Raw genomic sequence first — 16,509 nt, 5'->3', positions numbered from 1 at the left:
GGGGATTTGGTTATAAGGAAAGAAAAGTGATTATATTTGTCGGGTGCCTTCCACAGACCACACACAGGACTAGGTGTTTTGCTTACGCTACTTCATCCTGCCAGCACAGAAGTCTCTTGAGGCTGTTAACATTTTCATAGTTTTAGAGATAAGAAAACAAGCCCAAAGAGATTAAAGAACTGGAGAAAATTCTCCGGAGTAGTGTGAAAGAACAGGAGAGTGGATGGGGGCCTCTGTCTCTCAGTCTAGGATTGTTTCTGTCATTCGACATCTTTAATATCCCTGACAGCCCTCTTTTGTTGGCTGTCTGGTCAGCACAGTGGGCTGCCATGCAAGGTGGAACTCTAGTGCCATGATGTCCACAGTGCCTGCTGGCCCAGAGCAGCCCAGGCTGAACAGTGAGGCCATACTCAGAAAATGCAATGGCCTTGCATTAAGGAATTGCTTGACTGGACAGCTAGAAGGGGGCTGTGAGGTCCCAGATGGGGGAGTCCTGGATTTAGAGTCAGAGGAGCCTCCACTTTGTCACATGTTGGGGGCTGGGGTCTTGTGTTGGGGAAACAGAGGCCAAGGGTCCAAAAAGGACTACCCTTGAAGTCAGGTTTTGGGGCAGTGAATGTACTGTACTCTAGATGTCTGCAAGAGGGAGATGCAACTTAAGCAAGAGAGGATGTGAGGGGATGGCATGTCCCCTAGGAGTGCGTGTGTCTGTATGTGTCTCCCCATGTGACATCGGAGTGCATGCAAACACATCCATGTGGCCAGGGTGCATAGGTGTGCATCAGGAGTGCTCATGCTGTGGGCTTCTGTGTCAGCAAATACGCATTAAGAAAGCTGCGGATGTACACAGTGTATTTTGTGTCCACATAAAGAGAACGGACGCGTCTGTGTGGTATGGGTATGGGTGGAATGTGAGAGTACTGGGAAAACACGTCTTCAAAACCCGAGTGTGAAAACCAGTCCATTAGGAAGGCACATGCTTCACTTTGGAAAGGGGATCCAGTTTATTTTTATTCTTAGCACCTTCTTCAGCTCTCAGGTAATAAATCGCTCTTATGTTGCCTATCACCATAGGTCCTGCCCCCAGGAATGCTATGCTGACTAGAACAGGCTGTCTGGTTTGACCATGAGAAAGGCCCTTGATTTGAACAGAGCAAGGTCAGGCTTGGATAAGGAAAATTACTTTCAACCCCAAAAGGACAAGCTCAGGAAGCTAGGGAATATGCGGTAGCAGAAGTCAGAACAAAAGCCCAGGTGCCCCAGGGCAGGACTGGGCACACATAGTGCTGCAGGAATAGCTGGTAGCAAATCTCCGTGGGCCTGGTGGGAGGAGGGAAAGGAGGAGGAGAAGAGTCTCAGCAGCTTCTGGTCCTGAGAAATCTGTGTCTGTTCCTGCCAGTGACTCATGGGGCCTCACCTTCCCTACCATGAATGAGACTTGCTGGAACTGACTGCCTTAACCCTGCCAGAGTGAGAACTAATGAGGTCATGTCTCTCCCTGGGCTTTGAGCTCCTTTGGGAAAGTTGCTGTAAAATCGTAGGGTGTTATTACCACGGGGGACACCAAAAGGTCACTGGACCAGGGAGGTGAGCACTGCAGCCTACAAGGCCTTATGGTACCTGCCTGCTTTCAGATTCTGTTTCTACCTTGAGCCTCCGATGCCTTGAGCAAGTCAGAAGAGCTAGAGGTCCTGCTGTGGGGCCTGGGCTGGGCCAGGCCAGGTAGGGGAGTGATTCAGTAGAGATACTGTTCATCTGTCTTAACACAGGGGGCCCTGTGTCCTTGGGGCTGCTGAGGTTTGGAGGTCCTGTTCCCTCTGATGGCAGGCAGCACTGTCGGTATTATGGAAACCTCCCAGCAAGGCAGCTGTGGGGACCCCAAGGAAACACCTTTCTTCAATCAATGCTGAGTCCATGGAAAGAAGGAAACTAGTGGTAATGAGCTCCTGGTCTGTGCCAAAAAACTCCTAGACCTTCATGCTCCTTATCTCATTTGAACTAGGCAGCATTGTACGGGTGGAAACTACGACCTCTGTCCCAGGTGTATAAGCTGTGGCCTGGAGTGGGAATAGTGCCCATAGGCCGCAGTCCAGCAAGGCAGCAAGAGCATCCAGGGCCAGCTTCTGAGTCTAGGACACGCACTCTCCTCTGTGCCCTCTGCGTTGATGAGTCTTCTCTCCGCAGATCCACAGTCCCTGTTCTAACTTCCTTCACTCCTTCTTCCCCTCCAGGCTTCTCTTCTGTGTCCTATTTGCCATTCCAACCAAATCACCCCTTCCTTCCCTATCACCTACCCAGCCCAAGGGGTCCCAGGAACAGGAGAACCAACAATGTATGTCAATTTTGCAAGCATCACCAACGTCAAAGAAGCCTTTCATCCTTCCCCGCTGTGTCCCCCACTGCCTGCAGAGCCTGACTTCTGAAATGTTTCAGCATCTTCACTGCAGAAAAGCATCTTTTTGTTTTTGTTTACTTAAATCTCCACATTTTCTATTGTCACAGTGAAGGAGACAGTGACTTAGTTCATTCACTGACACTTATGTACTGGGCACATAAGGGTAAGAAGGGCAGATTCTTGTCCTCAAGAATCCTGGAGGTTATGGGAGGAAGCAGATGGATAAAATATGACTAACTCGGTGCTAACTGTAGGCCAAGCACTGTTCTAAATGTTGTGTGGGTCCCACACCGGTTCATTCTCACTGCAGCCCTCAGGGGCAAGTGCAGTCACTCTCCTCACCACGGTGCACCTGGTCACTCTGCTCTCTGCCTTCTGGGAGATGTGCCATCCAGCATTGTGTGGTGGCACAATATGGGGACACCAGAGTACAGAGAGGGGGACATTGGTTTGGCTGCAGGGACTGGGAGGAGTTTACAGAGGGTGGTCAGGAGCTGGGGCTTGAAGCCTGAGACATGGGAAAGCCTCTCCAGGGAAAGGGGAGGGCCAGTATCAGGGGTGGTTCTGATAGCCTGGCACCTGGGGCCAGGCACACCAGACATGCAGCAGCACCTACATCAGTAAGAAAACAAGAGCAAGGTCGGCAGAGCCTCGTCTGCCTGCCTGAAGGATTTGGGTCTTTCTTGTCAGGATTGAGATGCTTGATGAGTACAGTGGAGTTGTGTTATTTGAGGCAGTTATGTTCTATAAGGCACCAAAAACACTGAATTAGCCAACACTGAACCATGGCTCCTAGAGGAAACACAGGGTTAGGTTCCTGCAAGCCTCTGGCCACAATGTTTTAGTCAACCTATCAATGCAGAATCTTGTATTGTGTGTGTTGTGAGTTTCTATTGGAAGACACCTTATTTAATATATTTTATTGATTTATTCACATTGAACTCATTGCCAACAGCACTGGAACTCATGTCCACATGAAGCTTACCTAAAACACATTTTCTCCATAAGGCACATCACAGTCTTGCATAGAGGAAAACGAGACAGCATTTCAGCCCTTTCCTTGGGGGCCATTTTTAAGCAGTGAAGTCACAAAAAAGGGCAAAAACATGGAAAATGTAACATGAAATGAACTGCAAAAGGAACACTTGTTTATAGCATGAGTGCTGAAACAAGAAGACAGATCAGGGCTAGGCATGGTGGCTCGCACCTGTAATCCCAGCACTTTGGGAGGCTGAGGTGGGAGGATCACTTGAGCCCAGGAGTTAGAGACTAGCCTAGGGAGCATAGTGAGACCCCCGTCTCTATTAAAAATAAAAAAATAAAAACTTGAAAAATGAAAGAAGGCACAGTAGGGCCTCTTTTGACCTCAGCTTAGAATGAGTGACCCAACTGCTTCACTGCTCTGCCCATGTCCACAAATAGCAGGGAAAGAGCTGCAGGTATTAGTGTTGTGGTTGCAGATACATTTAGCAAGGACATGAATTTGCAATGATGGAATCTGCAAATTGATATCGGTAACGTAGAGGGAAGCCTGAAATACTCCGCTCTTGGAGCCCCTCCTATTCTCCCACAGAAGCCCCCTTAATCAGTGGATGGGACTTACCTGCTAGCGTCCCTCCATATGGGCATTGCTACGCTGTCTTTAGATCTTTGTGGAGCTGTGGGAGGCAGCCTGGGAAGGGATTACAATCACCTAAGGGAATGAGGGAATGGAAACTGAGGCTCAGGTGATATGAGTGTCTTAATTTAATGTAACTTAATTTAGGAGAGCTAAGTAATTAAACATGAGGCCAAAGTACATAAGAAAGCAGCAGCCTTTTATTGCAAATATGCACACACTCTCTGGCGAGGCTCTCTGGTCCTCAGGTTGGGGGGGGGGGAGCCAGGGAAGTCACGCCGGTTCTCTCGGGTGATGTTCTCCGGTCCAGGAATGCGGGGGCCGAAGAAGTCACGTGGGCTCCTGCTGGCACCTGACTTTTATGCATTGGTACTGGAAGGGGGGGGAAGTGGGCGGGATAAGGGCGTGATAGGGGCGTCTCCATAGGCGTGGCCGGGTAAGTTTTGAGCGCTTCGGATTGACGTCACCTGGCGCATGCTCGGTTGATCTGCATTTTCCCGGGCGCAGGCTGCCTTTTCCCGCGCCGGGGTAAGTTGGTGATGAAGAACTCGGAAACAACAGGTACTGCTCCATCTTGTTCACCTTCCTCCATCTTGTCCCTTCTCCCTCACCCAGACAATGAGCAGCCCAAGACTGCTGCCCAGTGGAGGCAAAGTTGAGAACAGAGGCCACAACTCTAAGTGTGTTGAGCCTCTTTTCAGTTTATCTTCATGTCTGAAATATTGAGCCAAAATGACGCCTTGTGAAGCTCTTTCCACTCCCTTTCCACTCCCAACAAGGGATTCCATACAATTAAGTGGCATGAAAACAGGGGAGTACAGATATGTGTCCTAGATTTTGCAGAGCTGTTGCAGTGTGCTTTTCACACAAATGGGCACGAGCATGAGCAGCTCCATTAATGTTCTTGGAGACAGAAGTTATTTACATCCCATAAATATCCATCCCAACAGCAGAGCTGGGGCTACCACTAACATGTTGCTGCTGTTTTAAATAAACTCTGGATCCCTAGACTTTCATGACTGCTAAATTTAACTGTCCCAACATGTCTTTGTGGAGTCACTTCTTAATGTTCTTGAGGTTTTGGAAATAGTTCAAAGAATGCTTGACCTCAGCTTCTCATACTTAAGTACATGAGAATAAATTCCACTTTGGCTAGGTCATCCTGCTCTGTAGATAGCCACCAATGCGTGGGTGGGGATGTGGGAGGTGGAGAAACTGGGTGGGTTTGGAATCGCCTCACTTTGGGATTCTGGGCCAGTTCGAGCACCTTCATCATGAAGTGCTAGCTGAGGATCTGGGAGGCTGCCTGCAGGTGTGGCTCCCCCAGTTCCCTGGCTCCGTTTCTTCCTCTGCAACATGGGAGTAGAAACGACACCCCGACTTCTTCTCAGCATTACTGCGAAGGTTGCAAAATTGGGCGAGGTGTGTGAAAGCACCCTGGGAGTTTCAAGGTGCCATACAGTTTGTTTTGTTTGTTAAACAGAAGCCTGAGTCACAGGGTCTAGCAAAGCTAAGGTTATTATTATTATTATTATTGGAAAAACAAAACAAAAACAAAAATACTGTAGCATCCTAGCTTAGCAAAGGCAGGTTTTATTGTTTAACAAGTAGAACTATCTATCCTAAAATATGGCCTTGTGTATCAAGGGTTGTTATCTGCAGTTTATTTTTAAATCATGGTAAGTGTGATCCTGATGCATAGAAATGTAATATATATGGCTTATATATAAACACACACACTCACACTTTATATATATATATATATATATATATGAACTCATAGAAGTAGGCTTCTTTTGGCATGCTGAGAACTACCAATGTGGGATATATATATTCCACTTATTTCTAAATAATACTTATTTTGATGCCCAGGGAAATTTTTGAACCAAAGTTTCATATATTTAGGCAGCCCCTGTGAACACACATGGAGTTTTAATACAAATGTTCCTAAACATATATGGCTTTGAGTGCTCCAAAGAAAAGGCCCATTGTCTCAACTTAGGGTAAGCAGGGAACCCAAAAGCAGGAAGGTCTTGCCCTAGCTTTCCCAGGGACTGGAACTCTGACCTTATGGAAGGTACTTAATTTCTCTGCCTCAAATTCCTCCTCTCCAGCTTGTCTCATTCACAGAGGTGTCCATTCATACAGAGGCTTTCAGCTTCTCCCAGGAGGGAGGCCATGCAGTCATACCAAGTTTTTGTCTTCTTCTTGTCTTGAACTCTTTAACTGAAATACAGGCATAGACAATTCGTGTCTGCCCTTTAAAGATGCCTGTTATCTGCAGACCTTCAGGGCAGAGAAGCTGGAAGTTGGAAGGACATGCATCAGCCAGGAGAAAACACCCTCCGCCTGGCCTGTTTTCAATAACAGGAGGAGGAGGCTTGGTGCCGAAATAGAGGAATTTCCTCAAACGCCCTCTGCTCCAGAATGATCCCTTTTACAAACCTGGCTAAGAAAACATGGGCAGAGGACTCTGGGAGCTTCATGCCCTTCTGGCCCTCACCATTTATCCAATTTACACTGATCAGACCCACATTGGCAAATGAAAGCCCCCTCTTTCCTTCTGTTTGTATGAGTTACTCACGGGGGCAATTTGAACGGATTGGATTTCCCCTTGGAAATGCTGGTATTTCCATGATTTGAAAAGTCTGGCTCAATTAGAATAATCTTCAGGCACTTCCTCTCCTTTTATTCAGGTAAATCATGGATAATTTAAAAGCAAAAGAACCTTTCGGACCATCGGGGCTGCCTCTTTCATCTGCCTGCCCTCATAATTGCCCTTCCATTGTGGGACCTCCGTGGTGAGTTCAGGAGACTGATTAAGAGGTGCGGGGTTGGGCCGTGCAGAAGGGAGGGTCGGGGGCCACCGCACAGGACCTCGCCTTCAAAGACACTTCCTCTGCAGCAGGTATGTTAAATACCAAACCTGAGTCGGGTTACGTTCTCAATTGATGCCATATGATCCCAAGTGCTCAGACAAAGGCAGGCCATGATTAGAAAGTTCAAGACTAGGAATGCTTCTGGGGGCAGGGGTAATCGAGTGCCTGGAGATGGGGAGGGAGACGGTAAGGCGAGCTAACAGGGGATGCCGGCACCCCAAAACATGTTTGGAACTAGAGAAATTGTTCTTTTACCTCGGCTGCCCACGCTTCAATCTGGCACGTGATGAAAGCTCCCTTTGCTCTGCTTTCTGTAGAATGCTGTGGGATTGGGTGAATCACACAGAGAAGCTATTTTGACTTCCAGCTCTAATGAGGCATGTTTGCATATTCTCTTCCCCATCCACCTTGGAGAGGGGAATGTGTTGTTGTGACTGCTACTGAGTGTGTGTGTGGGGGGGAGGGTGCGGGGCGTCAGGGGAGGTGGAGATGCAGATGTTCGCAGCTGGGAGAGTGCTCCAGCAGCTTGGCTAGCCTGCTTATCTTATGGGTGGAGAAACTGAGGCCCAGAGTCTCTCGGTGTGTGATGTCTGGGCAGTGCTGGAACTCAGGGTTTCCACTAGCCTTTCAGCACCCCAGCTGCACTGGAGGCAGAAGCAGAGGTGGAGGCCAGCTGTCTCCAAGCCTCAGACTTACAGGTTTGAGCTCCCGTTGCCGCTGGCCTGCCCAGCCTGGCCAGCCTCAAAGCTAGCCCACAGCAACACCTGGAGACAGAATCTGAGACTCCCTTCAGAGTGGAGGTGAGGTGGAGGAGGTCCTGAGGATCCCCAGGAAGAGCCAGGCAGGGACAGGCAAGGGTCAGTGAAATAGGCAGGCTACGTGTTCTGGATGCATTCACACATGACAGCCCAGCCATTGAGGGAGCAGGGGCTGTATCAGGATTCCAGGGCTCCAGTTCCAACTCCCCTGGGCACCTGCTGAGATGCCACTGTGGAGAGGTCTATTTCCTATGTCGAGTCTCAGTTTTTCCGTTACGTAGCGGGCGTGAAGGTAATTATCTCCAAGGAGTTGCAAGGCCTCAAATTCAGTTGCTTGTAGGGTGCATGCCATTGACCTGCAGCTTTAGCAAAAGTCGTCTATGGCGACTTCTCACAAAAAGGCTGCAAACCCCCAGTGAGCCCTACCCGTGTGATGTGCTGCACAGACACACAGAGACGCGGACCCCAGGAGTGCGCGGGGAATGACGGGCAGAGAGCAGAGTCATGCCAGCCTGGTTCAGACCCAGGAGTCCCCAGGGGCAGAACTCTCAGCAGTGGGAATGGCGGGGGAGCTCTTGAGGTGGATGAGAACGTGGCCAGAGAATGGTACCAATGGAAAATGGAATTCTGTAAAAACGAATCCAATAAATATTTATTGGCCAACCTGCCCGAGTAACTGCAAAGCAGCAATTCCTGTTCATAAAGTATAAAAAAGCATGCTTTCCAACCCTCTTGCCTCGTCTAGGAAAATGCTACGAACCAGGGGTGATGAGTTTCTCAGAGCCTCTCATTTTCTCTTGATTTCATTCCTGTAGCTGAGTCACTAGTTACAATGTTTTGTGGTTTCTTATTTACACTTCAGCCTCTGCCACAGACCCAAAGCAGTTAGAGAGCAGGGACCAGTCTGGTTCTGGAGCCCCTCCCATCTCGTGCGGGTCTGGCACAGACTAAGTAGTTCCTTATACAGTGCTTATTTAACTGAATCAAATTTTGCTTCACAGGTAGGTCCAAGGGCGTCCCATTTCACAGCATTAGAGCCTGTGAGCTTCAAACACAAGTGTCATGAGTTAATTCCTGTGGGATTGTGGACCTGTTTCTTCAGGACTCTGCCTCCCATAATAAAGTATTCATAATAACAGCTGACCTTAACTGGGCATTTTCTAATTGCTGCGTACTGTCCTAAGGATGTTAGAAACATCACATTGTAATTGTCACCACATTTCTATGAGTAGCTATTATTACTATCCCCATTTTATGAACAAAGAAACTGAGGCTCAGAGAGGCTAAGTGACTGGTCCAAGGCCACACAGCTAGTGGCAGAGCCAGGAATCAGACTCATGCAGGCAGTCTTGTGTCAGAGCATGTGCTTGTTGCAGTGGTAGAGAAATGTCAGCCTCTTGTGGAGAACCTGTGGAGAGGGCCTCCAGATAGCCTGTTGGGGAGGAGATCGCCATTTCCCCATCATTCCGGAATCAGGGCACTGGAAAAGTCCATGACATCCCTTTAACACAAACACCCACCAAGGCTCTTGCTGTCTCCGAGCAGGAATATTCAGAGCCCTGGGCCTCCAGAGACAATTCTCAGGGTCACTCCCGTTTCTGCATGCCCCTAATTAAGTTAGAAGAGAATCCAGGCCCCTGGGTGCTCCTTTCTCCAGGAAGCACTTGAAAAATGCGGGGAGGTAAAGAAGTTCAAGGTTTGAGTATCTGCTGCCCTTGGTTCTGCTCAGGAATTCTTTAGCTGATTACACGGCTCTCATTTCAACAACACCAGCTTTGTGTGCTGAGCTATGGGAAGACTCCTCTCCGGCACTGCCTGCCGCCACGGAGGGTCACCCTGCCGGGAAAACGCATCTGGAGAAAAGTGTTTCCACCAGATTTTAAAATACTCCAGGGGAAACATTTTCTTGAGGAGTTCTTTTTTTCTTCTTTTCCCTTTTACCCTTTTGCTTACAGGCTAATAATGATTGCAGGGCCCCTACATTCTTAGAAATCCCTAGAATGAAACTGGATTGAAAGCCGTTGATTCGGGAAGAACGTGGCGTGCCTCCTGTCTGGGCCCTCAGCGCTGGTGGCATCCTACTTATGCTCAGTGTGGAGGACATGAGCCTCCTGGAGCCACAGGGTGCTGTGGTTGGAGACCCCTGGGCCACCACCGGCTCCTTCTTTCATGCTTTGAAGCTCCGCCCTGGGCTGGGCTGAGGCTACTTGCATTCCTCCAAGCCCTTCCTTCTGGGAAGATATTTCTCAAGCACTTAGCACTTTTGAGAAGTATATTTAGTCACAAAGACCGCACAAAGCCAATCTGCACAAATAGTTCTCATTTCTCTGATTATCCTCTGCCCTTTACTCTCTGAAGATTCCTGTACTAACATGGTGGGAGATCCTGAGATAAATATGCAGCCTCATCCTTGTGAGACATAGTCTGATGGGGGAATCCAGGTTTCAAAAGAAAAGACACATTCCCTTCCGTATGCTAGGCCTGGGATGAGGTCCATGCAGGGTGGATCCAGAGATGAATAATGATGTCAGACATTTCTCCAGCATGGACTTGCACATCAGCCACCGTGTGTGACTTGCTTTACCTTATGTGGTCCTCACAAGAGCCCTATGAAGGCTACTTTTAAATGAGTGAGGAAACAGGCTGAGAGAGGTGACTGGCTCCTGGTCACAGATTGCTGAGTGGTCACACTGAAGTGCAAAACCAGGCCCTCTTGGCTTTCTGGCTTGTGCCAACTACACACCAACACTACCAATTCCCTACTCCCTGCCCCCACCCCAGGGTGCTCACCATCCCCTGGAGCAGGCCACATGTACCAGGCCACAGCAGTACAAGATAAAGTGAAGTCGTGGGGTCACCATGCAAATTAGGTGCAGATGACCAACACTGCCACAGCTCAGATGTCAGAGGCGTCACTGTGGCATAGGAGGGGAATATATCAGTGAAGGAGTTGAAATTTCTCTGTTCCTCATGGAATGTGTCCCTTCTTGTATCTTCGTAGCCAAATTCTCTTTGAAGCCAAATCCTTCAAGGCCCATGATGCCCCTTCTAGGAAGCCTTCCCACACTGCTGCAGTCTTCGGGGATCTCTCCCTCCCCTGGGTGTCTGTAGCAGGTGCAGTCAGGGCTGAATCTGATGCAGGCTACAACAGTGCACTTTCAGCTATAGGGGTCTTGCCTTCCCAGCTAGATTGCAAATTCCTCTTCAGCAGGTGGAGACTGGGGCTCTCAACCTTTCCTTCTCCGAGGTGCAGAAGCCTGTGTCAGGTACAGTTTCATAGGGCAAAAAGAGCAATGGGCCCGGGGTGGAACTCTTGTGAACAAGGTCACATACTGGGACATGTTGGCCATAATGGTGACACAAGGGGAACCTCTAGCATAGGCAGAGAGAAGGAAGAGGCTAGGGTCCTGGGAACCAAAGGAAAGGTTTCAAGGTGTTGCTATGACAGTAGGGTCAAATGCAAGGTCCAGATTGGGGAAGATAAGGAGACCTGTTGGAATGGATTGTCTTGGCTAATTGGTGAGAGCTGTTCCAGGGGAGTAGTGAGGGCAAATGAATGTCAGGCAATAACATAGAGCCATGAATTATATTTTATTTTTATGGAGTTTGCATGAGAGAAATCTGGATAGTCGCTAAAGGAGGATGTGTCCTTCAATACTTACGAGCTCTACAACCTTGGACCAATTACTTAACATCTTTACACTTTATTGTCTTTGTCAAGTGGGGATTGTGTCTTCCGCTTATAGAGTGGGTCTGAGGAGTCGAAGAAATCAAGGATGTAAAGCACTTAGCTCAGTGTCAAAGGCACGGTACAGTTAATATAAGTTGATAATGACTGCTTTTTAGGATAGGAGGAACTTCAGCCTATATGTGTGAGAAATAAGAATAAAATTCTACCCCTCAAACTGAGTGAATGGACCCTTCTTGGCTAAGGGAAGGGACCCCAGAGAAATTTTAAAAACTGAATTCCCAGCCATGACAGGAAAAGAGGTTAAAGCTGCCTCATTATGCTCCCTCCCTGGCTAACTACCATGAGGTATTCTTCCCTAAGGGCAGAACAGACATCAGATCTTTGGAAAGACTCCATCCCTGATAGCAATTGACTTCCTGATGCTGCCCCTCCCTTTCAGCACAACACCCAGCATCCCTTCCTATAAGAGACCACTGACCATGACCATGGAGTGGGTCTTGCCAGTCTATGGAGGATGTGCAAAGAGGATTTTGTGTCCTCTGCTTCACTTTTTGACATCAGAGGGCTGAAAACTCTATCCTCAGATCATTTTTTGAACATGGGCCCTCAGATCATTTTTTGAACATGGGCCCCAGGGAGAGGCATGAGGCTCAATTGTGCATTAGCATGTTTCTCTTCTCATAAATACTCATGATTCCTCCTATAGCTTATTGAATATGTATATATATTTGGCCACTTTACTCAGCATAAATCCCTTTTTTATTCTTCCTACCCTTGAATTGTTTCTGGTTTCTGGCTGGAGGCTACGTTTCCCAGCCTGTCAGAATGGCCACACTGCAGGCTGCAATTGTTTGTGAGAAATAAAGCTCTCCTTTCCAAATTCTGAACCTCATCATTCTTCAGTTGACATGCAAGTTGATGGAAACAGGGGAGAGGGAAGTGAAAAGCATGGAACATGGAGATAACTGATGGAGTGAGGACTTGAGGAAGGGACGGGGTTGAGGACACGGGAGAGGATGGTTCTGAGTCTTGAGATGAGAAAAAGTGAGAATGGTCAAAGCTGTACCATTGATTCTCCTTATTTGCAGTAGTTTTGTTCTATAGTCACCTTGAAAAACACTGACTTAGTGAATAGTGCAATCATTGCTCCTAGGAGAAACAGAGTTAGGTTCCCATGAGCCTCTGTCACAGCATTTTTGTTAATCAATTAATACATAACCTTGTTTTATGTGTGCTGCTGTTTAAAGATGCTGTATTTAATACATATTGTTGATTCACTAGCATCAAACTCAGAGCCAACAGCACTATGACTCACGCCTGAATGAGCTTACCTAACACATGCATTTTCTCCATAAGGCACATGGCAGCCCTCTGGTGCTTAGAAATAGTAGATGGCACTTCAGCATTGTATTTGGAGGCTAAGCAGTGAAATCTCCAATAAAGAGCACAAAAAATGTAAAAAACATGACACTAAATAACCCACAAAATCGACACATCTTCATAGTATTAGGTGGGTGCAAATGTAATTGAGGTTTTTGCATTACTGAAATTTGCCATTCGTTATTGGAACACATTCTTACATAAATGTGGTTATGTTATACATCATTTTAATGTGCAATTCTCACTCTTTTTTTTTTGCTAATGACTTATTACTTGCTGTTTATTTTATATTTATTTTAAACTATGGAAAAGACGTTAGACAAAAAGCAAATTTGAGTGATTTTATTATTTGAGTTCAAAATGGGTTGTAAAGCAGTGGCAACAACTTGCAACATCAATAATGCATTTGGCCCAGGAACTGCTAATGAACATACAGTGTGGTGGTGGTTCAAGAAGTTTTGCAAAGGATACGAGAACCTTGAAGATGAGGAGTGTAATGGTTGACTATCGGAAGTTGACAACAACCAATTGGGAGCAATCATCAAAGCTGATCCTCTCATAACTATGTGAGAAGTTGCTAAAGAACTCAACATCAACTATTCTATGATCATTTGACATTTGAAGCAAATTGAAATGGAGAAAAATCTCGATAAGTAGGTGCCTCATGAGCTGAGCAAAAATGAAAAACATCCTAATTTTGAAGTGTCATCTTCTCTTATTCTGTGCAACAACGAACCATTTCTCAATCAGATTGTGACTTGCAACAAAAAGTGGACTTTATACAACAATCGGTGACGACCAGCTCAGTGGCTGGACAGAGAAGAAGCTCCAAAACACCTCCCAAAGCCAAATTTGCACCAAAAAAAGTCATCGTCACTGTTTGGTGGTCTGCTGCCAGTCTGATCCACTATAGCTTTCTGAATCCTGGTGAAACCATTACGTCTGAGAAGTATGCTACGCAAATTGATGAGATACACTGAAAACTGCAATGCCTGCAGCTGGCACTGGTCAACCAAAAGGGCCCAATTCTTCCTCATGACAACAACTGACCACATGTCTCACAACCAATGCTTCAAAAGTTGAATGAATTGGGGTACAAAGTTTTGTCCCATCCGCCATAATTACCCGACCTCTTGCCAACTGACTACCACTTCTTCAAGCATCTTGACAACTTTTTGCAGGGAAAACTCTTCCACAACCAGGAGGATGCAGAAAATGCTTTCCAAGTGTTTGTTGAATCCGGAAGCATAGGTTTTTATGCTACAGGAATAAACAAACTTACTTCTCATTGGCAAAAATGTGCTGATTGTCATGGTGCCTATTTTGACTAATAAAGATGTGTTTGAGCCTAGTTACAATGGCTTAAAACTCACAATCTGAAACTGCAATTACTTTTGCACCAACCTGAGCCACGTGAGAAGGCAGAGTACCATGCCACTCCACCTGGCGGGGGCGGTGGACATGAGTATTGGAGACTCAGATTCTTTTTACCACTTTGTGTGTGTCCATGGATGACTGCAAAAGCACTGTGAGTATTTATTTGGAGGGGTTACAAATAAATCTTACTGAGTAGGTGAATTTACAAATACAAAATTTGTGAATCATGAGAATAAACTGTGTTTAAGTTTATCATGTAGAGAATGAAAACTGAGAGACCTTGTGGGGGCTGGAGAGGCTAAATTTTCTCTTCAAAATAAAAGTCAAGGTCTTCTGAGAAGATGCAGAAAGGGTGGAGGAGGCCTGGGGAAAGCAATACAGTTGGAAAGTTGCTGAGAAGAATGGCAGAGGGGGCTGGGAAGCAGAGAAGAGGATTGGCAGGCACAGCTGAAGGACCAGCTGAGGGGGAGGCCTGCCTAGTTCAACTCTTCCCTCCAGAGCGGCCTTCTGGCAAGGCTCCATGAAACTGATTACCTGGGGAAATTCACTGAAAGTTGCGGCTTGATTTCCATTTAAAGATACAGAAGCTTCTTTTTTTCCCCTTTCCTTCCTTGAAATCCAGAAAAGAGAATGAAAAACAGAAAAATAAACAAATAAAACTTTATTTTCACTAAGACAAAAAAAAAAAAAAAAGCTATAACCACAAACCATAAGCTATGAAGTGTACTAGCCAAATACTGCGAAATCTGCACCAAAATGAGGTACAAATCTGACATGCTCACATTTATTTTCAGACCGTGAGCAGAGAACACATTTTTCTAGAAGTAACAATCAGGTCTTAAGAGTCTTATCCAGTGGTTCTCTGATGAGAGCCGCATGGTCTAAGAAACTGGGCAGACCTCTAGAGCAAGGAACATATCCCTCTAGAGACTTCAGGGCAAGTGAGCCTGAAGAAGACACAATAGAGACACAGCAAACCTGTTCTCTCTGACCAGTCACCTAGATGAGGCAGATGCTGGAGGCCAGGGAGCTAAAGTTGCATGCATTCCTATGTCAACACCTTGCTAATTCAAAGTGTGCTTTGAGGACCCACAGCATTAGCCTTGCCTGGGGGCTTGTCGGAAACGCAGAACTTCAGACCACACCTCAGACCCATTGAATCAGAACCCGCATCTTAGCAAGGTCTCCAGGGGACTAGTATGCATTTTAAACCTTGAGAAGGACTATCCTAAAGGGCATTTAGGTGAGCTGAACCAATCTCTTAAGCACCAAAGTCGTGGGCAGAGACTCTCCAAAAGTAAAGGAGTCATAGATGTCCTGAACAGATGGAGAGGTAGCAAATCTAATGCAAAACTGCATATTGATTTAGTTCACTTCTCTTGCACTCTCACAAACTCTTAGTCAGCATTTGGCCATATTTAAAGATAAAGGACGTGAAGAAAGAGCCCAACATACAACCCTTACATAAATACTGCAAAGAGAAAGGAGGAAAGGGATAAAAGGCACATGGAGAACACATATGATCTAAGGAAACAAAGTTTAAACAACTCCCTAAAGTTACCAAAACATTATACACAGTATTCATTTTATTACTATTTTTTCAAAGCTCAAAGAAGAAACTTGAGAGTTGAAAGACTAGATTAAAGTCAACACAAGGAGATTAAAAACAAGCTGGCAGAAATCAAGAAAGAAACAGAGAAAAGGTAAAGCTATTACAGAGATACAAGTACACTAGCAATAACAACAAAGAATGGAACAAAAAGAGCAGCAAAGCAGGGCAGTCCTTCACAAATGAGAGAACTGGCATATTTGTGAACTGCTTGAATGACTCCACAGACTGTGTGTTCAAGGATGTCATTCACAAAGATCTAACTCCTCACTGGATGCTTGAGCTGAGACCCAAATAAGCTAGTTTCCAGGTTAGTAACTGAAGGTACTGGAATAATCCATAAACAGGTAGACAAATTAAATGTTTGGGGAGGGGACACTCATTATGTACCAGATACTTTTCTTATTTGATCTTTAAAACAGAAGATACATGCTTTTAGTAAATTAGTGACTTAAAAAAATCGTAAAACAATTCATGGAAAGAGAAAAAGTTGTAATGCAGGGAAAGCAAAATTAAGGAAATTTAAACAACCATATCCCATCACCGAGCAATAACTACTTTAAAAATCCTTCTCATTAGTTCCAAAATTTTGTGAAAATATAGATTAATATTTCTCCCCAAATGCAATTATATTGTATATCCTTTTTTAACCTTGTTTTGCTAACAATATATTATGGCCACCTTTTCTTCTGTCATTAAATATTGTATCTCATTTTAATGCTGTAGAGTATTTTATTACATTGAAATGCCGTGATTTACTTGGTCTACTGTGTCCATGGCCCACTGTTTACTAAGTGCTTGG

General features: G+C 46.0%; 1 long non-coding RNA gene across 1 annotated transcript in view; it reads left to right on the top strand.

Moving 5' to 3' along the window:
* The first annotated feature begins 5,276 nt into the window (after positions 1-5,276).
* LOC117062699 overlaps positions 5,277-16,509 on the top strand; it is a 307,705-nt gene continuing 296,472 nt past the window's right edge. The window contains exons 1-2 of the long non-coding RNA XR_004428497.1: positions 5,277-5,464; positions 6,710-6,921. This is a non-coding gene — a long non-coding RNA (uncharacterized LOC117062699). The remainder of the gene's footprint in view (positions 5,465-6,709; positions 6,922-16,509) is intronic.

Source organism: Trachypithecus francoisi, unplaced genomic scaffold (genome assembly GCF_009764315.1).
Source record: "Trachypithecus francoisi isolate TF-2019V2 unplaced genomic scaffold, Tfra_2.0 Lachesis_group17, whole genome shotgun sequence".
NCBI classification, from domain to species: Eukaryota; Metazoa; Chordata; class Mammalia; order Primates; family Cercopithecidae; genus Trachypithecus; species Trachypithecus francoisi.
Note: the sequence above shows the minus strand (reverse complement) of the source record. Positions and strands in the feature narration are given on the sequence as shown.